We start from the raw sequence: 23,479 nt of genomic DNA on the forward strand, positions 1-23,479 counted from the left end.
CTGTTTAGCCTGTGCCCTGTTCATGTCTGAGACCAGGAGAGGACTGGCAACAAAAATATATTTTCAGATAAAAACATTTTACAGATATCAAGTCTTGTATCACTGAAAGTCAATGTACCATAACTAGGTTCAGCAAAAACAACTGTTCATCAGCATGCATGGTGGATTAATAATTGTGGCAATGCTGAACCAAAATCAGAGGGTGGGGCCACCAGACCATAAGCTTGTGCAACCAACCAAGGAAGTTGGTTGTACCAGTGCTGCCACTGGAAAAGTTAGTCTAGTGCAGGGCTATTCAATTAAAAATTGACTCGGGCTGGATTTTCAGACTAAGAACATGAGCTGGGCCGGACATTTTTAGCAGACAGTGAGCAAAGTCAACCATTTAAAATAAACACAAACAGATAAGATAACAAACACACTGGATGTTTATTAATGTATTGCCACATCCAAAAGGACATAAACACAATAGAAGAGCAGTACTTAAACTAAACCTGTGCTGAAATACTGCTTCTTTAAATTTTACATTTCAAACACACAACTTCAACACATTTTGATAGGTAAATATAAGCACATGTTAAGGTGCATATGAACATAAAAACTAAGTACAGATTAGAAACACCATCTTTTGTTTTGGTCACATCTCAAAGTGCATTAAAAAGTAACTTGCTTAACAGTAACTTTTCAGAACTTGAGACATTTTTCTTCTTTTGAAATAACAAAAAACAGAGTTTGTCCCTGTCCATATTTGGTCTCATCTGAGACAGTCACATCTTCAGTGCATATAATCAAAAAAATAAACAGTAGGCACAGTGATAGTTACTATCCCTTTGAAACGAAATAAAGCTGACATCAAAGTGCATAATAAAGTGCAACTAAGTGAAATAACTGTCAAAACAAAATGTCTTTCTTAAATATTAAACTTATAATAAGTGAACAGAAAATAGTCACATAAATACATAAAACTACCTTTAGTGTCTGCTACAGCACGCTGCTTTGTTGCACTTACCATGTCTCGAAGACATCTGTGGCGAGAATATTTGACGTGTCAGACCTGTTTGATAGCAGATGCCACACTCGTCTTAACTTTATCGTCCGTTAAAACTTCATCCACGACAGCCAACATGCAGTCCTTCACAGTTTCTGAGTCTGTGAACGGCCTCTTTTTCGTGGCCCTTTCCTGAGCTGTGCAAGTCCGCTTCATTGTAGTACAGCTCCGGTTGTAAGATGCAGTCAAACTTTGAATTATAGCCGCTCTCTCATGACATCCCTCGGGAAAGTTTGTCCGAAACGCGGCATGTTTTTCAATGTGGTGTCTTCGGACATGATAATCTTTCAGCGCTGCAAAGCACTCGTTGCAGAGTAAACCCATTGGTTTGGCGTTCGGACTTGGTGGTAAATAAATAAATACTTGTCAGTCCACGCAGGATTAAACCGACGGTTTTCCTCACCGATTTGTCGTTTCAGGATAGAAAAAGACATGCTGCTATTTTCGCCTGTATAGAACTGTTAATGTTAACTTTTCAAACGCGTCTCCTCAACGCAAGGCATTGTGGGTTAGTTGCTAGGTTACGGTATGTGTTGCATTCAATGTTTGCAATAATGTTGGAATTGTTGTAGGAACTTGTCAGTGTAACTGAAAGATGTTTTTCTGTTTTTCTCGGACCCAAGTCCCAATCACTCGGCAGTTGCTTTAGGGCCACTCGAGGGTTGCTTTCGGGCCGCATGTGGCCCGCGGGCCGCTAATTGAATAGGGCTGGTCGAGAGTTACAATCCAGTCTTTTGGCTCTTTGCTGCAGGTCATTCCACCATTCTTCTCTCCATTTTCCTCTCTCTCTCTCTCACTGCTGTCCTATCAATAAAGCCGAAAAAGCCAAAAAATATATATCTAAAAAAAAATAAGAAGAAGGATTTTTTTTTTTTTTAATGGTGCTTCTGCAGCTCAACAGGATGAGCAACCCATAAACAACGGCTGTTGTCCCGACGCAGCAGTCATGAGTTCGAGTCCGACTCATGGCCATTAACTGCATGTCTTTCCCCCACTCTTCCACCTATGTTTCCTGTCTTTCTCTCTCGACTATGCACTATAATAAAGGCAAAAAGGCCAAAAAAAAAACTTAAAAAAAAAAATTACCAAGTATAAAAGCATGCTGGGTATTTTATGAGATGAAATAACAATTAAAGGAATAAGCTGCACCAAGGCACACTTGTTATCAGACTGGATGAGAGACAACAGAGCTGAGCTCAGTGCAGAGAGAGCTGAGGTTGAGTAATGACTGAGAGAATGAGATCAAAGATACATGCAGTCGTGATGACTTTCCTCTGACAGATGGCCAGCTTAGCCCACATCATCATGTCAGCAAGACCTCTGTGGTAAACTGCTGCTCATTTCTTTTGAAAGGAACTTGTTGAGGTAAGTCGGTCATGAATGATGCTGCTGGACACACTGTAATGGAAGGAGAAGATTAATAGCTCCCCAAAGAGCCAATCTGTATAGGTACAAGCAGCTCATTCAGAAAATGTCCTCTGGAAGAAAAAATACAGAAGGCTCTGCAAACCAGCTAACATCGAAATAAAATTTTATATTACAACTAATACAGTCAGCTCAGCTCATTTAATCTCTTTGTCTATCTATTTAACACTTTATAATTTCTCATGTGAACATTACAGAACCATAATTAATGGTTCTAATTGAAGAAGACACTGACCATTAAATTTGGAAATGTTTCCATCTGCATAAAAATGTAAGAATTTAAGAGCATAATTTGAGGGGTAAAAATTTACAAAGGTTTGGAAACTTAAATGCCCCGGTTAACATATTTCTTTGTCCACAAATGAACGAACTTTTATGTTAAAATAATGGGTGACTCCATCTCTCATGTTCGTATTTTGAACAGTTTTTGTTCAACCATCTCTAATTTACCTGAAATCATAATAGCATTAAATACAGATATTTACAAAGATATTTGTTGATATTTTCTCAAATAATTGATTAGTTGATTGGTCTATAAAAAGTCACAAAATGGACAAATTTCATGTTGTGTCCACAACTAAAACATTCAGTTTATTGTCATAGAAACAGAAGAAGAATGCGTGGAATAGAAAAGACTATCCCTGTGTTCCAAACTGCATATTTTGTACAATTTTTGTACAGACTGGTGCTCACTACATCGTGCCTTGAATTCTTACCCTTTTGCTCATATACACTACTGTTCAAAAGTTTGGGCTCACTTAGAAATGTCCTTATTTTGAAAAGAAAATCACTTTTTTTCAGTGAAGATAACATTAAACTAATCAGAAATGCAGTCTAAACATTGTTAATATGGTAAACGACTATTCTAGCTGGAAAAGGTTGATTTTTAATGGAATATCTACATGGGGTACAGAGGAACATTTCCAGCAACCGTCACTTTTGCCTTCTAATGGTACATTGTATCAGCTAATGGTGTTGAAAGGCTAATTGTTGATTAGAAAACCCTTGTACAATTATGTTAGCACATGAATTAAAGTGTGAGTTTTCATGGAAACCATGGAATTACCTGGGTGACCCCAAACATTTGAACGTTAGTGTATATTAAATAAACCAGCGGACGCTCTCAGACTCTGAGGAATAACAAGACTTAAACAACCTTAAAAGTAAAAACCTAAGGGAGAGAGTGCATGTTAAAGGGTTAAATGGACACATGAGCAGCATCACCTGTTCCAAATACATTTATAATGCGAAAGATGATGTAGCTTCTTGCAAGCACTATTTGAGATGGCCACATTCCTAAAACTCTTCCTCGTCATCCTCCTCCTCCTCCTCCTTCTTCTCCTCCTCCTCCTCCTCCTCCTCCTCCTTCTTCTTCTTCTCCTCCTCCTCCTCGTCCTTCTTCTTCTCCTCCTCCTCCTCCTCCTCCTTCTTCTTCTTCTCCTCCTCCTCCTCCTCCTCCTTCTTCTCCTCCTTCTCCTCCTCCTCCTCATCCTTCTTCTTCTTCTCCTCCTCCTCCTCCTCATCCTTCTTCTTCTTCTCCTCCTCCTCCTCCTCCTTCTTCTCCTCCTCCTCCTCCTCCTCCTCTTTCTTGTTCTTCTCCTCCTTGTCCTTCTTCTTCTCCTCCTCCTCCTCCTCCAAGGACACATGTCAGTGCATGAAGCCTGGTCTGATTTACAGCTGTTATATTGCGTGCTTTGACTGTGAGGCGGAACGACCTCCTGGGAGCGTCAGTGTTAATTTCATACGTGTATGTGTGTGTGTGTGTGTGTGTGTGTGTGTGTGTGTGTGTGTGTGTCTGTTTGATACTGTGGGTCATAACATGGAGGTGAACCCGGTGTTAACGACTCCTCGATGATGGAGAGCAGCAACAGAGCAATTTGAACCTCCTAACTCACAGTTGTCCTCAAATGCATTAAAGGCAGATTAAAATCAACCCAACCCTGATGCTGCTATGATCACAAATCAATGCTGGAAATAAATCACATGTCAGATATCTTTTAAAATGTAGCTGTGGACACATAAGATGTGGACTTTTTATGGGTTTTTATGGATGGTAAAGTCTATCGATCCATCCACCACTTTGGTCAAGACTGAAATATTTCAGCTACTCATTCAATTCTGCACAAACTACCATGGTTCCTTATTTTTCCTTTTCAGCATCATCATGATATACAGGGCCTACCATGATACTCATTATTAGTTTTTAAGCAGATTAATGACAGATATTTGAACTGATGCACTGTATTTTCAGCATAAATTAAATGCCTTTGTTCATTCAAGTACTACATGTTTTTAATTTAAAAAGAACCTTTCAAAATGTATCCTTCAGTATTTATAGGCTGGTAACTGTATTATTAACCAATCAGATAGTGCTGTGGGCAGGACATTGCTCCCAGAGTGGTGATGACAACTAGACAGAGGTGCAGCAGAATTAGAGTGGCATATCTTCAAATTAATCTGTATTATTTGGACACAATTTAAAAAACAGAAACCAATAATCGGAAAAATGCTGAATATTGGAGCTGATTATTATGCAGGCTGACAGCATGACTATGACTATAGAGCAAAAGTTAGCATGCCAACATGATAAACTAACATTGTAAATATGGTAAAATTTTAAATTGCATAATGTCTCCTTTTCCCTTTCAGGGGATGTTAATGATTAATTGCTGTTAATAATTTAATCATTTAAAAATATGGTAACCGATAAGGTAGAAGCCATACCTGCCAGAGAATGTACTGTAGATTGACTGCAGTAACTAGTTGCGCCTGGTAGAGTCTCTTACTGTTTAATGAGATAGAGTTACAGGTGTGTTTTCTGACCACCCATAAAACTATGCAAGACCACAGCTCGTTTGCTGTGTTCAATACTTTGCATTTTGTAGGACGCAAAGTTGAACAGCAACTTTAAATCAAATGATTGTTTATTGCTATTCACTTTCTTTATCTGTTCTTTAAATTATTACTGTAACCAACCTTACAAGGTATGTCCCATTGCATGCAGTATGCATATAACTGGGTCATAGTACCTAGTCTTAATAAACGTTCACAATCTTGCTCATCTCCCTATTGCAGTCTGTACCTGAGCTGTCTGTGAGCACTTTGTGGCTAAAGTTTATTTATATTCAATGAGACACTGCCATGTATGTGATGTATCTCCAGCTGTACAGAGTGTCAGAGTGGCGTCATCGTGTTTTTGGAATAACTGTGTATTGGTACATGCATATTCGTATCCTGGCACTGTATGTATGACAGTATGGTATGGTAATATGGTTCTTAGAATGCGCTTTATACTTGCTGAACATCAGTACTGTGATTTGCCATGTTTCCAGACATATTTTTATGCAGATTTGTGTCACAATAGGAAACTAGAAAAGCACTCAGAGAGCGCAGTACTCCGCCAAGGCCGTTCATTCCTCCATATGGCATTGTCAGAAATGCAGCATAATTTTTTTTTTTTTTTTTAGAAATGCAGCAAATGACCTGGTGCTGAGCACAGGCATGTGTTATGCATGTGTACGTTATGTACGGATACAGAATCACATGACCTAAATATGTAGCAGGTGGTGGGAATTCATGGGACTTGGAAACGACCCCTTAATTTAATCAAATGTTCCTCGTATCATTTCCGACAGAAAAGTCCTGATAAATCTGCAACGGTCGATTTGTTGTAGGATCGCAATCATGTGATCATTAGCAGGCAGCTGACGTAGTGTTCACTTGTTGTCATAGTTACAGTGAAGCTATGCTGCTATCTCGCAATGATACAGAAATCTTTAACAAATCGGTGGATCCAGACTATACGCCGCATCTCTGCTGAAATCTAATCACTTGGTCCTTGTGTCATTTCTGACCTTCCCTGAAAATTTCATCCAAATCCGTTGGTCCATTTTTGAGCAATGTTGCAATCAGACAAACAGACAGATAAACAGACAAACGTACGTCCATCGTCACAAAACTCTGCCACGTTCCTTGGTGGAGTAAAAATTATGGAAATTGCAAAATTCAAAAAACTTCTCTAATTTCACAAAAAAGTTCTGATGTTTGAGGCGGTTTTTAGTTTATTCAAAAAATATGTAATGCAGTCAATAGGAGGTCAAAGCACCATCCATCCATCCATTCATTTTCTTCACTGCCTAGTCTCAGGGAAGGCATCCTACTCAGATGCCTGAAGCACCTCAGATGGCTCCTTTCAACGCAAATGAGTAGCTACTCTATTCCCAGCTCCCTCCTGTTGTCCAAGCTTTTCACCCTATCTATAAGGCGGAGCTCAGCCACCCTACTCATTTTAGCCACTTGTATCCATGACCTCATTCATTCGGTTACTACACAGTGCTCATGACGAAAAGTAAGGGTTGGAACGTAGAACAATATGTATATCAGACGTTTTGCCTTCCAGCTCAGCTCAACAATCTTGTACAACGCCTACATTATTGCTGACATTGCCTCAATCTGACGGAAACATCTTTTCTGAATACATTTTGACGTAGCAAACACTTATGAACATGATTTCAGTTTCATGCTATTATCTCCAGATGTCACAAAACATGTCCCATACAAGCTGACATGAAAAAATAGTACTAACCTTCCCAATTCAAAACAATTTCGGAGGACTTCTCACAGTTTTTCTCTCTTAGATGGAAAACTTTTGTTCAGGGGTGTCAAGTTTTGTTTTTTTTTTTATTTGCCTCTGATGCAATCAAATGCATTTACTTTTTACCATCTACCACTACCACCTACCGATATCATTTTGCTAGAAAACAAACACTTCAATTAGGAGGAGGTAGTTACTCAGGCTACAGGCAGGTCTGTGTTGGTAAACAGAGAACATTGTGGAGTTTAGCTAGCAATGGACCACTATGACCAAGACTTCTGTGACGCATAATGACCTCCAGCCAGAGCTCACATGTTTGAAACATGCTAGAACAGGGTTCTAGTCAATACCAGAGGGTTTATGTCTGGAGACTGTGCTGCCACTCCATGTTTTCAAGCTTACCATCTTCTTCTTTTTTCCTCAGGTAGTTCTGGCATAGCTTGAACTTGTGTTTTGACTCATTATCTTGCTGTAGAATGAACCCCTGACCAACTAGGAACATACCAGAGGGTACTGCATGGCGCTGCAGAATGTACTAGCCGGTAGCCATTTTGGTTCAGGGTACCTCTCACTCTGTACAAGTCAATGACCCTGTATCCAGAAAAACAGCCCCAGACCATCACGCTTCCTCCTCCATGTTTGACAGTTGATGTCACACACTGAAGAACCATCCTTTTGCCTACTTGACGGCGTACAAAAATCCTGCATGATGAACCAAAGATTTCAAAATTTGATTCATCAGTTCATAATACCTTCTTCCAGTCTTCAGTAGTCCATTGGCGGTGTTCCATGGTCCAGGCAAGCCTCATTTTCTTATTCTAACATCTTAGCAATGGCTTTCTTGCTGCAACTCCACCTGCCAAACCTGCAACTCCAAGTCTTCTCTTCGCAGTTGAAACTGAAACTTCTTACTACAATCACTATTAAGCTATGCTTGAAGCTGTTGTCCTGTGAGCTGCCTATCACCAAGCTCTTGACTCTCAGCAACTTGTCTTCTGATTCTGTTGTGGCTTTGAGTCTTCCAGACCTCTTCCTGTCAGAGGTTCCCCCAGTTTCTGAGAGCCTTTTGATGGTGAAGAAAACCGTATTCACCTTTACTTTCTTGGCAAATTCTCTGTAAGAAAGACCTACATTTGTAACTGTTGCCTTTTCCTCTCAATTTTTATAGCAACACACTACTTTCTGCAGTACAATACTGTTCAAATAATGCTCTGGAGGGTGTGGAGCCATGGGGTGTTCCAACACTACTTTTATGAAGACAGAAGTAATCAAGAAAAGTTGGACACCTGTAGGATTTGGTAGCACCAACTTCCAAGGCTTGATCAATCTCCATTGCTTCAGAAGAGCTTAAAGTTGTTAACCCATTTCTTGTTCCATGAAAAAGGCCTTTTTGTATAATTCTGAAATGTACATTAAGTTTCAGTTTTGGGTAACCTTAATTTTTTTTTTTAACCTCTTGCAGTTCACCACTTACCTTTGTACCATTTCAAGCTATTCATTGGGCTTGAAGTACTTGCATTTCAATAAAAAACTGGAAAAATTTGGGTGTTCTAAAACTTTTGACCGGTAGTTGATGAAGTGTAAACTAAGTTACAAATCAAGGCCAGAGTCTATGACTTGACCGTGTTCAAATGTCTAAAAAGTTTGTTTAAATATCTTCAAAAAACAATCACCAAGAGAAGTCAGCATTCGGAGGGCAACAGGATTTACTTGTCGACAAAAAATCCAGGAGTAATTCTTAGCAGTGATAACATCCCAAGAAGAACTGAAGAAACTGAGCTGTGCACCGTCTTATATGCTGTGAGCGTTGGTCATTTTTCCACACCTAAAGGGCGTATGATAGGAGTGACAGTTTTGACACCATTATACTTTTCTCAATCTATTGATCAGATCATGATGTCAGGTTATCATATTTCACCCTAGATCTCACTTTACAGAAGATATGTGTATTAAGTTATCATTAGGTTATCTTTTACAGAGAACATGCCCAGACATGTTCAAACTTTTGCTCCACATCTTCCCCTTATTATTTTGTGACAGATTTCATGCTTAATATACTTATGTTAAAAGTTATAATACCTTAAGTTTACACCATTATGGTTTGAGTACATATGTTTTACTTCTGGTCTTCAGTCTAATAGCATTTGCCATAATTATATCATCTCTTATTTTTAGCACACCCTACCCAAAAAAATATTACACTACATAGTGTGTATAACAAGAACCACTCTTGCAGCCCATATCATAACTAAAACAACAGCATGTAAATTCTGGTTAATGTTAAAAGTGCTATAAGTTTACCACTTACCATCAATACAAAACAATGCAATCTAGCTTATTTACTCCAAAGTGGTTAATAGAAACAAGACAAATTTGGATTTTCATTCTCTTTTTTCCTGACATTTCAACAGTGCACCTGAAAATTGTGCTACTGAAAGCATCTAAGCATGATGTACTGCAGCCTCAGAAAGTCTTGTTCTACTCCATCCAACACAAAAAATATTTCTTTTTTTTCTGGAGTCAGATTAGGCCATTTCAAGTGCAAAACACCGCTGTGAAATTTTTATTTATTTTTCATTTTTTAGATCATCACTCTTCTGTCTTTGTTTTGCTAATTCAGTCAAGACCTTTGCTAACATGTAATTAACGTTAATACAACTTGACATGTAAACAAACACATGCTTTGCCCCTGACATTCTCACATGTGCACAGACAGTGTGTGCAGAGGAAGGACCTGTCACACACAGTCAGCAGCCTTGAGAAACACATTGCAAATTGACGTGAAGTAAAAGGAAACTGAGGCATTTTAGCTCCATGAGATGTGGGCTGCAGAAGAGCTGCAGGGGTCTTAGTCACACACACAGGCACAAGCACAAGCTATTCATGTCGGCCCACAAACAAACACACTTTGTGCAAGAGAGTGTGTAAGTGCTGCAGGCTGTAAAACTCTGACGGCTGCGTCACGCTCCTGTCTTTCTTGTAATGCCGAGAGGCCTCCTGGATTCTGTTTCAATATACATGTTTTCAGGAAGATTGTGCTTACTCTGAAAAAAACAGCCATTTACACATAAACATGTAAATAAAATCTGAAAATGTGGTGGTCAGAGTGCCAGAGAAAAAAAGATGTTAAAAAAACATTGAAATATTGTAACATTAAAAAACTTTATAACTGTGAAAATAACAGCAACAGTAACAACAGTAACTTGGTCCGACCTGCGGTATCACCTTATCAACTTTGTGACATATATATGCTATATAAAGAACTTGGCACATCCAGAAGCGAAATGTAACTAAGTACATTTACTCAAGTACTGTAAGTTTTTAGTTCTTATCTTTATTTGTAATCCATTACCTTTCAGAGGGGTTTACTGGACACCTTTGGTTGCTTCAGCAATTAGGATTTTTGCATACAAAACATGTGTGAAGTTATGATGTTTTGTTATAGATAAACCTACCTAACAGTAAACACATATAAAGATAAAATCATTGTCAGTTGATCTATTGGTGGACTATTTTGGCTGATTAAGACATTTCACATATTCTGTGTCTCCAGCATAAATAAAGTTATTATTTTATTCAAATACTTATTGTTGTTATTTTAATGAATTCATAATAATGTAAATGTTTGGACAGCTGCTTGGCAAAATTAACATTGTGAAGGTGTTGCTTTGGGCTCTAATGGCATTTTTCATACTTTTACAGCAATAAAATTCTGTCTACACATTGCTCTATCAGTAATAAAAGTCTAATGATATATTGTGGAAACAGATGCTAAAAATGTCACATTGTCATTTACAAGTCTGCAGTAGCGGTATCAAGGCCCCGCCTTAAAACAGAAACACAAACACTTCTCTAGTCCTTGGTAAATTTAATGTTGTACACAATATAGGGAATAAAAGACTTTGTCCAGACTCTCAAAGGAAAAAGTCATTTGTAACAGCTTTGCATAGTAAACAGAGAACTCGGAAATTTCTCTTAATTTTATGTTTATACACAGTTCTACAAGCTCCATACCATACCATACCACACCACACCACACCACACCACACCACACCACACCACACCACACCACACCACACCACACCATACCATACCATAACAAATGCTGAGTCCTACATTGCAGAGACAAAAACCTTTCTAGCCATGAAAAAGACATCTCCCTGGACAGACCAGGAGCCTTTCCTGCTGACCTCTACTCTTAGATTCATATGTAAAACACACACACACACACACACACACACACACACACACACACACACACACACACACATGCTGATTGAGCTGAAATACGCTCCACTGAAATCCAATAGTTAACAGCAGATCAATTAACATATAAATCAGTGATACCCTATGGATTTGGAACTGTGTGTTTTCACAGCCTCCTGTTTGGGCCAAATGTGGACGTACCCCTCCTTGACTTCCATGAAACCGTCACTGTCTTGGATTGTCGTGGATGCTTGCTGTATGCTGACCATTTTCTATTACTATTAGCAACCGTGAGGTACCTAGCTAGCTAGTTATGTATAAACTACTTTTCCTTACTGATTGGCGCTGCTTTTTACATGGTATTAAGGCCCAGGTAAGAGGTGGAACCATAACATCTCTGTACTGCAAACAGCAGCAATATTTTGGCTTAACTTATAGGGATTTGTCATGTTATCTGTCTTAAAATGTTACTATTATAAGTTCCACCTCCAACCACTCCCTCAGTAGTCTTCCAGGATCAATCAGACTACCGGCAAACACTCCTGTGTTTTGATAACTTTGACCTGGCCCAAACTAATGTAGGCTGCCATATCTCACTTATTAAATCAGAAACTCAGAAACAGTTTCAAACTAACTGACACTGTGTCAAAGAAGTCTCTGGTGTGGCTGCAGTTCAAACCAATGGACAAAAAGTCCAATATTAACTTTGCAGACAGCAGTTTATATATCACATCTCAACAACCAGAATGGCAGATCATCTGTATTTTATTCCTCAATAGTTCTTGTGCTGAAATCATCAGTTGATATAGTTCTGTTTTAAGAAGTCCTATGAATATGTGCAGTTGGTCTGCTCCAAGACCGTTGTTATCATTTCAGTATAAAACAGCCATGCTCAAATGACTTAATATGTCACAAATACTAGTTTTTTATATAGATTTTTTAGGCTAATAAGGCTAGCTGGTGAGTGTACTGTGGAACATTTCATTTGTCTACACATAGCAGCTTTTAATTTTTTGTCCAACCAATTCATTAGCTGTAGAGTAGGTATAATTTCAGTTGACCAAGACTTTCTTAAGTTAACGGTAACTGTTAACTGTAAGGCTAAACTGAGAGTGAAGCCTATTGGCAAGAAATGAATTTCTAAATGACACAAAGATCATCTCTTTTTATCATTTCTATGATTAACTCATTGTAGAAAAGTATTCCACAGTATACACATCTTTGTTGCTCCTTATCTTATAATCCCAAACAAGCAACCTGGGAGTGCTGCGTCCTTAAAAAAATACATACGCCGCAAAATCAAATGATTTATTTTTGAAACTATTGCAACTGTGGATGACACTAACAAACAGCCCCCTCCTAAAAGCTACATTATCTCAGAAATCCTCTGTGTGTTGTTCTAGAGACCCGTAACAGCAGATAGGAAAAACACGATTCAAGGAAACACACGATATGACTCAAAACAGGCAGAGGTTGTTCTTTAAAAGTTGCAATGGCGGAATAGTCGGGATAGTATAAATTTTAAGCTCACTGGCTGTGGCATATTTGATCAGTCATTGGACCTTTAAAGGAGGTTAGTCATCACAGGGAGCCCAGTTTAGGCAACCTCTTCTACTACAACAGCAAAATCCCAGTTATTTACGGTACAGAGAACATTCCCCAAGGAGTCCAAACACTCCCATCTGAATTAGAATGAAACATTTCAGCACACGCATCTATTCAACACACTCATCCATCCTTCTGCTGGGCATCCGTCCTCGTATCACCCACACCTTTCCCTTACAGCTGTGGCTCCTCAAACTGTCAGAGATCTCATCAACTTCACCAACTTCATTGCTACCGCTCTCCACACAAGCTTCATCCTTTAACCATCATCCTTCCATCCATTCATGCTATCTCACCTCCCCCATATGGCTCTCCTATGCTACACTGAGGCTTGTCAGACTAGTGAGGAAGCAGCTTAGGAAGCTTAGTTTTGCAAAGACGCATCACCACCTACTTTATCCCCCCCGTCTGATGACTCTCTGGGGATCCTCAACCCTTCAATGCACACATATACGCACACACAAGTGGTGTTTCTGATGACTCCTGGGTAAAACGAAATGTGTAGATATAAAAGAGTAATCTGGTCTTCAAATCCCAACATGGGTGGTTTAAAGCTTTGACGTCACACTGTTGAAATGACTGGGTGTAGTGGTGGAGGTGGCAGGACAACAAAGCCTGTGAGAGTGAAAGACTTGAGGGGCTCAGAACACATCATGTGCACTTAGGTTGAGGGATGAAAGCAGGGCAAATTGACGCTCATTTGGGTGTTTTTTCTTTTGATTGGGTCGTCATTTTTTCAGTACACTACTGTGCCACAGAATGAAACATTAACACAAATATTGTATGGATTAAGATAATGTTTTGCATAGACATTCATGATCTCTGGAGGATTCATCTAGTGGCCTCTTGTCTAGTACTACTATGGTTCTGACAAAAATATCTCAATAACTATCAGATGAATCGCCATGAAATGAATTCATGGTCCCTAGAGGCTTAATCTAGCTGATGCTGGTGATTGTCTGAACGTTTATGTAGTGCAAGCAGTGGTATATTTTTATGAATCCACTGAAATATACCAACAACTAATAAACAGGTAAAGATTACATTTGACACGGACATTCTTGGTCTTTAGAGTTTAATTGTCCTGTAATCGGTGGAGTTATGTGACAATGGTTTGCCTGTTTGTCTGTCTGTTTCTATTACTCCATCTCAGAAGTTGGAGGCAGCATAAACCGCAGGTCTTTCACCCAGAATACTGGATTTTGAGTCCTGTGTGGGACCATTATTTGTCATGTTTTCATTCACTACTGATTTTGAGTCACTGTTTTCAGTCATTTTCAGTTGCTATTTGCTTTTGTTTGTTCAACAAAACTACTTGGGTAGGTTTACACACTAAAACTACTTGGGTAGGTTTAGGAAAAGGTCATGGTCTGGCAGAAAATACACCCCTGCATACACAAAACATAAAGTTTTGGCTGCTTTCTTCATTGCCGGGGTGACGAGTCCCAACTAAAACAAAAACATTTTTCACAATTTAACAGCAATTTTGGTGAAAATAAGACCTTTGTAGCTGTGGACCAACATAGCTTTCACACATTTTTTATGAATGAGATGTATATATCTTTTTAAGATCATAAATATTTGTATATAATTATATATTAATCCATTTAATAGTTACAGATATATTTAATTCAGAAACAGAAATGTCAGCAACATTAGGGCACTACAGGGAAAGTAAGGGAATCGCCAAAGTCAGTAGAGTGATACTCTGGGGACCACATACAGTTCTATTTATTTTAGTTTTACCTTAATCCATCCAGTAGTTGTTGGGAAAGCTCAAAAAAGTAAGCGTGGAACTAAGTTATTGAAAAAATTCACAAAAAATTTAAAATATTATCCTCATGGTGGCACAAGAGGAACAAGAAACGCACTCAGAGAGCACAGTATTCCCTTAAGGCTGCTCAGTCATATCATTTCTGATAGCTGAAATCTTGAAAAATTGTGGCAGAAATCATGGCACAATAGAATGTGGCCATTTAATATAGATGTACCCGCAAACAAAGTGACCTTGCGCTGAGCACAGGCGTGTGTTATACATCATGTCTGCATTGTGTACAGACACCAAATCACGTGACCTAAATGTGGAGCGGTCCTCAGGAATTGATGGGACTCGGAAACACCCCCACAATTTAATCAATTGTTCCTTGTATGATTTGCAATGGAAAAGTGACAATAAGTCCACAGCGGTCAATTTGTAGTAGGTTCACTTGTGTTCACTTGTTGTCATAGTTACAGTGACGCTGTTACATGCATTTATGTTGATTCACTGACTAATAACATTCCCCTCTGCCTCAAATGTACTTTGTGCCTAGTGCTAATTTGGATATATTTGCATGCAAACACACTTAACTAAGATGTTGAACATGATAAATAGCCCACCTGTATGCAATTTAAAATTAGTATTTACCTCAATAAAAGCAGAAAACAAATCCTCTAAGTAATCTTAATCATCTGTTGTCATCAGCAAGAGTATTTCTTAAACCAAAATCAGCCACGTGTAAAGAGAGCTGTAACTAGCAGCTTGTCATGTGTGCAGTGTGTTCGCTGTGACCATCTGCATGAGTGTGTGTGTGAATGACAGGATCGCTCTGCATGGCGAGTCCAGTACATGAGTACATTCCCATATGGTGAGTGTTGAGTGGAAATGGCAGATTCTGAGTGTCTGTGTCTGTGTGGTGTAAACACCAAGGACTAAACTGAGCGAAACGGAACACAAATCTTGGGCTAATTGTCTGTCTCTCATTGTGTCTATCTGCCTCTCGTTCTGTTGGTGTGTGACTGTGCAGAGTCAGGCAGTTTGTGGAGTCTCTGCCTTATGCTGAGGAGGTTTGTTTAAAGTGGAGAGGAGTGGAGCTAAATTCAATTTTGAGGTACTCAGCTTGAGTGTTTCTGTTTTGTACTACTTCTTGTTTGTACTCCATCACTGCATTTATCTGACAGCTGATGCTACTAGTTACTCTCCAGATTGAAATTTACAACAAACCTAAATAAAGCAGTTCAGAGCAGATCTTGCTTAAGTATCAGCAACATTAGAATGCTGATTATTAAGTTAATTCAGACGTAATAATAAACCATTATTAGAATATATAAGGAAACTTACACTGGCCGGGTCATTTTTCTGCATCATGAGTATTTTTGCTTTTGATACTTCAGCACATTCTGCTGATGATGTTTTTGGTCTTTCTGTAGGACTGAGTTGCAACATAACTTTTAAAAAATTATGCAACTTTAACTTAAGTCAAGGGTGGAACATAAGAATGGCTGTAAACTGTGTATGGTTGCCATCCATGAAGCACATGAGAGCATGTTGCATTTGTGTCCATATGTAATCAACACTCAACGAATCAACCCAATTATTCCAACCCCACAGTGTTTGGAATAGCATCCCCATCTTCCAAGTATGATATCCTGATTTTCTTAACTGGAATTCTGAATGGATGGCTGGTTTTATTCTTTTGGGACTCGGGAGGAAGAAAGAATTGACTGGCTCTACAGGCAGCCAAAAAAGGCACTGCAACTGGTCAATGTTCACACTCATCCTACATTTCTGCCCTCCGATTGGTTCCCTTGTCTCGACCAGCTGTACTCATCCCTAGCCAAGGGATGTTAGTCACTAGATCAGGGATCCTACTCGCTAAGGGATGCTTCTCACTAGCCTAGGACTACTAGTTGTTGACAAAGGGAAGCTAGTGACTAGCCTAGGAATGACAGTTGCTAACCTGGGGATCCTAGTGTTTTACCAAAGTATGCTACTGACTAGTCTAGGACTACTATGTAGTCACTAGTCAAGCCTAGGAATGCTAATTGCTGGCCTAGGGATAGTAGTAATTACCATAGGCATGCTAGTTGCTAGCCTAAGGACACTACTGACTAGCTAAGGAATACTAGTTGCTAGCCAAGGGATGCTTTTTATTAGCCTGGACTGCTACAGGCCTAGGGACTTTTGCTATCAGACAAAGAATGTTAGTTTCTAGCCAATGGATTATAGGCGTGACCCTAATGAGGATTAAGCTGTGTATAGATGATGGATGGATAGATGGATGGATTCTAATGACTACCCTAATACTCATCACTTCCTCACCTAGGGATCGTAATGACAAATCAATTGATGCTACTGTCTGGCAAAGTCACCTACATATCCAATGGGTGGTGAGGTAGGCATGTGAATTACTTGTGAATTCTTGAGCTCAGTAAGCAGGTTACTCGTCTAGTAGAGTGATAAGGAAAAGATTCTGTTCAGTTTCCCATATTGTCAGTCTATCAGTAGCTAAATCAGTCACTGTCTTCACGGATCCTCCACCTCTCAGCAGTTTTATTTCTGAACATCCCGTGTCCCATAAAAAAAGTCAGTGAATATAGAGTTTTACCTTCTTATATAAAATAACCAGAAACACTTCAAGGCAAAATCCTTAGAACACTATCACATCATGTCAGTTCTCCACTGGAAGCCAGTGAAGCTGGTGCAACTGTACCTATAAGCAACTATTTCTGCGAACAAAGAACCCAAATGACAGCGTGTGGATGGTTGATGCTTAGATTGCTAGCGGTATTGTCTGTCAGGCATTTTTGTCTTTTGCCACCAGAATATTTGTGTCATGCATGGGAGAGAGATCTACACTCAGCAGAATATAATAGTGTCATATCAGTTTTCTGTTTACAGCTGTGTTTCTGTCACACACACACATCTGCCCCTCATCCTTTCTGTCTTTGTATAGATCAAGTGTGCACATAATACACAGCTAATCAAACACTTGGGGCCACAGTGGGTTTGTGCTGCTCATCTCCTGAGCTTGCTGTATTGAGAGAATTCCCAAGCACTGAAAACAATAATGCCTCAGCTGCAGATCTGAGGAGGAGGAAAGGCAATTACTGTACATTTCAATGGTCCAAAATGCCACAACACTTCAATGAATGAGCTTGTGTGGAACAAACATCATTGGAAGTAATGGCAAATGGTGAATGTATTTCAATTGATTACTTTAATGGATTAGGCCATAATGGACTTGACCCGACCCTGTTTCATAATGAAAGAGGCAAATTTGTGCACTTAAAGTGAACAAGTGCTCATAAAAAAATCTATCGACTGCATCTGAGGCTGGGACTTCATGAGACTTGGGTGCACTCACTGATGCTAAACTAGCTGCTGCTGGATGGTCAGTAAATCCCTCCAAACTGAAGGTCTGCCTGCTCACTAAACCACAATGTTTTGTTGTGTCTCTGTGTATATTAGCCCTCTCACCCCCAAACTCACCAGTACAGCAGTATTTGAAAAGCATGTTTTTTTTCCCCAAAATTATCAAAATGATACCACTAATCAGAGACAGAAACTGTTGAAACAGAAAGCATCACAAGATTTTTTTACTTTCTAATGTTCCTAGAAATAATCATATGTGATGTGCTGTTGAGAAAGTTGACCCTAACTAAACTTAAAATTGTAAAGTTTCATCAAAGGTACTATAAGCCAACATGTGTCATTTAAAAGAATCACAAAAAACAAACTGTTTGGACCAGATTCTGTTACAGGTGAACTGCATGCTGTGAATACACAGAGCAGAGAGGAGACGACAAGAGAGACGGAGAGGAAAACATACTGGATCCAAAAAGTATACAGAGAAGCAACCCAATGAGGATTAAGCAGTGTATAGATAATGGATGGATGGATGGATGGATGGATGGATGGATGGATGGATGGATGGATGGATGGATGGATGGATATAGAGTCACCCTTTTTCACAATTTTTTATTATTTATTATTTCAAGAGTACCTAATGAGGCTGTTGTGGATCTATGAGTTATGTTAACTTTGTCCGCATGATGTTCTTCCCTATGAGAATGTAAATGTTGCAAATGATGTTAGTCATTTGGTTTAAATAACTGGTTAGCTGCACTCAGTTCTAGATAATGGCAGATGTAGCAGAGTTCAACTCTATCCAGAGTAAAAGTTTAAAAACACCTGAAGGCTTTAAAAGTCTGGGAGTATTTCAAGGGATCACAAAAATATAGTTTGTACACTGCAGAGTTTTGGTATCAAACCACAGCAGCATAGCACCATGCACCTAAAGAGAATCCCACAGGAGGCACTGTACATCTGTTTGCTTCTCTCCGTGCCAACACATACTGTATTTTAATACAACTGAATTCTTAATAAAGCTGTCCACATTTACATATTTTTTTTTATCATTTACATTGTCTGACAAACTCACCAAAAACTAGTTAAAGACAACAGCTTGAACCACTTCACAGCTGTGTCGTGCAGTGGCCCTGGAATCGTCCATAGAACTAGATTTATACTTGGACTGCTTCTCTTCTGTAAATCTCTCAGAGCTCACGTCAGTAGTAAATTCCTGTAAAGCAGCAGCATGTCTGTTAGACCCCATCCCCACTAGATTGTTCCAGGACATATTTCTTTTAATTAACACTGCAGTATTAAATACCATCAACTTCTCTTTAGGCTACGTACCACAGGTTAAAGTTGCTATAATAAAGCCACTTCCCAAAAAGCCTACTCTAGATCCAGGTGTTTTAGCCAACTATAGATCCATATCTGACTTCCCTTTTATTCCTAAAATTCTTGAAAACTTTGTTGCAAACCAGTTGTTGTTGTTATTTGATTATCTGCATAGAAATAGTTTGAAGAGTTTCAGTCAGGATTTAGAATCTGCATCATAGTACATAGACAGCATTGGTGAAGGTCACCAATGATCTTTTTACACCTTCAGTTACTCTAGATGGCATTGCCTTGGACTCCAGCTCTACAGTGAAAAACCTTGGAGTTATTTTTGATCAGGATTTGTCGATCAACATACTTATAAAACAAGCTTTTAGGACAGCTTTCTTTCATCTATGTAATATTGTAAAAATCAGGAACATCTTGTCTCAGAGTGATGCTGAGAAACTAGTCCATGCTTTTGTATCATCTAGGCTATTGTAATTAATTATCATCGATATGTCCCAATAACTCTCCTAAAAACCTCCAGCTCATACAAAATGCTGCAGCCAAAGTTCTGACAGGAGACCAAAAATAGAGCTAAGGAGAGTGAAGAAAGGACTTTAATCCTTAATGATAGATAATGTTCCTCTGTAATTGCTGAATGAGTAAAAAAGTAACTGTTAGCCAACAAATTTGCCAATTCCCCTTCATGAAATATCAATATTGCATTCACAAACAGCTTCCTCCGCCCCCAAGTGGTGAGAAAAATGAGATAATTGACTCTATGTTGATGACAAATATTTCATCCCTCAGCTGTTTTACTACTTAGAGCAGTTTTCAAGACAATTAGGTTTTGAATGCTGCTTTCTGGTGCTGGTGTCTGTCTCAAAAAACACAGACACCAGAAATAAAAACCTCCAGTAAGAAGGATTTCCCCTGAGTTCAGCAGGCTAGAGCTGTTGAGCTGGCGTGGACCATTTTCTACTCAAGCACATTAACCACTTCAGTCAGCACCTGAGTGCTCAGCAGCCCACATAATCCACCACCACCCACCTCATGCAAACCTCCGTCAATACAGCTGATTGGGGGTCAAAACGGGTATTCAGCATGGATTACAGGGAGCATGGGAAAGAAGAAGGAGCTCAATAAGCTCAGCTGTGGCAGGGGATGATAGAGCAAACAAAAAAGTGACTGTTATGGCATCGCTAATCAATTTCACACACACACTGAGCATGCTTGGTTTCTTCCTCCTCTGTCCTGCTCTTGTCTTCCTATGCTGCCACTGCATGTTAGGCAGTAGGATGCACTGTTCTTCCCTCTGTGCTGACGGTTTCTGGAGATGACCAGCAACTACAGCAGGGAGATAAAGGAGATGACAGACCGCCTACTCACCTCGGATGAACGCACTCTTTTACCGTCCCACTTAAAGAAAATGGCTTAACATTTTGGGAAATGGGGTACTTTGCTTTCTTGCAGGGAGCTAATGGGAAGATCAATAAAGTGCTCATGTTCTGTAAATATTAATCCATAAGTTTCTCCCATAGTAAATGTCAAGTGATTTCCAGTTGGACCACTTCGACATGAAACCAACATAAAAATTTCGACATGAAATTTTCCATTATAATCATCCAATGATTAGCAACTAACAATTAAGCACAGATTGTATAAGATGAATGTAGTGGCCATGATGTCACTCGCTGGTTTGTGGGCTATCATTTTGAAGCCTTCAGATTGGAATTTGGCTAATTTGGCCACAGATTTAATTTAAATCAAGTGTAAGAGCCCAACTAAAAAATGCTTCCAAACCCTGAGCCCTTTTTAGTAAAAAAACAAAACAGATGAATGATTAAGCGTTATCTGTTAGAAATGACTATTGAAAACAAACAACTAAATAAAACAACTACATCTTTCAGTCTGAAATCTTTCAACATACTTATGTATCAATAAATCATATTATGCATCTTTGTGGATAAACTAATGAGTGCGAAATTGCATCATTTTCTGAAAGGTTCCACCAGCATCTGCTGCCTGAAATCAGACTTTTCAACTCGTCACACTCTTGTTGTCATCAAAGTGAAACCTTTGACTTAAACTGAAGAGTAACAGACCTGAGTTTCCTTGGTTGCTGGTAGGCATTTAGAATATGTGTCACTATTGCATTGCATTGTGGGATATTTATGCTGATGTAGTATCCAGCACTTGCATGCTATAGTATTGCCCTACAGATAGTATGCATTTTGCATGCTGTTGGGGTCATACTAAGGTTTTCAACATACTGAAAAAATGACTTACTATTTTAGCATACTGAATATGTTAGTGTGTCGAATGCAGCAGTGGATACTAAATTTCAAAATGGCGGCTCAATCATTTGAGTGAAAGTTGCTCATTGATGCATGTACCAACAAAAGAGAATCACTCAAAATGATGAATTAGTTATCATCATAGTCAGTGATTAATTTAATAGTTGACAACTAATAAATTATCTGATTACTTTTTGCAGCTCTATATTTTAAAAAAAATGCTGGGCTAACACTGCCACATGTATTAGAAGTTTATCACTCTGTTCAAGTTAATATAAGAGGACAAAACACACTGAACATCGGGTCTACCAGCTGATTTATCAGCGTATCAGCACAAATGTCTGTCGGTAAGCAGCAAGAAATTGGAAATGCAGAAATGAGCTACTTTAGAAACAGTATTATGTAATTTATGTAGCAGAGAGCACTTCATTATTTAAATGCATATGTAACAAGCACAAATGTAAAATATCCCGCTCACATTATGTTCTCTAATAGTCAAATTTAGGAGAGTCTGTATTTGTGTTGACAATGATCAAGACGCCATATATATATATATATATATATATATATATATATATATATATATATATATATATATATATATATATATATATATATATATATATATATATATATATATATATATATATATATATATAGTCAATTGTATCTGACACAATCAGTGACATGAATAAAGATCTTCCTCTAGCTCCCTCCAACATTGCAGGTGGAAGTTCTTTGCCTTCCAGACCAGTGTCTTCAGGACATAACGCAGTACATATAGAATATTTTCTGTGACATGTACATTTGATGCTTTGAGGTAGATTTTGTTTGGTTCCAGTGTTTTGTTGGTTAATGTCTGTGGAAATCTGGGTTAAAAAAAATAAACTAAACAACTAATACCTCATATATTGACATCTATGTTGTCATTGTCAGTCAATAAATGTTCATCTATGTTTATAAGACAAACATAAATCTAATAAATTGGCATAAACTGACAATGTATATCACAGTATGCAACTCAGATTAAATGTAGATGTAGTATTTTGAAAAAACAACAAACGATCTAAGCATTATCACACGGGTCACAGTCAAAATTGTGTTATTGTGTTTTTGTGTATAAAGAGTTCAAATGATTAAAGGAAAAATAAAAAGTATTCAGAGAAATATCACAAATGATGTTTTAAATCTGATTTTTACTGTATGTTAGTGATTATTGGACAATTATTGCTGACTCTGCAGCTGCCAACCAAACTAAACATAAAAAACTTCCAATGCAATCCAAGGTCATTCCTCATCATAAAAAACATGCCAGCTGAAGCTCAGTTAATTAAGATGAAAACAAACAAAGGCATGAGGAGTTGTCTTACCTGCGGCGTTCACACAGATGTGTTCTTGGTCTTTTTTTCCCGTCAGGATGTGAGCAGCTTCAGCGTGACAGAAAGTGGAACGCCAGCAGCAGCGTCTCAGCATCCAGCATCCTCTCCGCCACTCTCCTCCTCACTGGCAGCCTCCTCAACACACACACTGTAGTAAAAGCCTCGCTCCGCCTCCCTCCCTCCCTCCCTCCCTCCCTCCCTCACCCTCCCCCATCCCTCTCTCTCTCACTTCAACTAAATCTGTCCACTTTTATCCCATCAGCAGAAGACAATATAACATAAGGATGATGCCACAACTGCAGGCAGAGTGAATTACAAGAAAACGAACAACAAAAAAACTATTTACAGCTTAAATACTATTCACTGTACAATACTGAGGTAGTTTACTTGAGTATTTCTTTTCCAAAACAAGACATACTGTACTTTTCACTTCACTATTATTTATTTGTTTTGGTAGGTTTTTTTTTATTAATACAAAATATAATCAAGAAT

General features: G+C 38.7%; 1 protein-coding gene across 1 annotated transcript in view; it reads right to left on the bottom strand.

Moving 5' to 3' along the window:
- The window catches only part of rph3aa (rabphilin 3A homolog (mouse), a), a 60,953-nt gene extending 37,848 nt beyond the window's left edge, over positions 1-23,105 (bottom strand). The window contains exon 1 of the mRNA XM_035951224.2: positions 22,979-23,105. The gene's annotated coding sequence lies outside the window, so the exon portion shown is untranslated. The remainder of the gene's footprint in view (positions 1-22,978) is intronic.
- Between the last annotated feature and the right edge of the window lie 374 nt (positions 23,106-23,479).

This window comes from Amphiprion ocellaris, chromosome 17, assembly GCF_022539595.1.
Source record: "Amphiprion ocellaris isolate individual 3 ecotype Okinawa chromosome 17, ASM2253959v1, whole genome shotgun sequence".
Classification (NCBI taxonomy): domain Eukaryota; kingdom Metazoa; phylum Chordata; class Actinopteri; family Pomacentridae; genus Amphiprion; species Amphiprion ocellaris.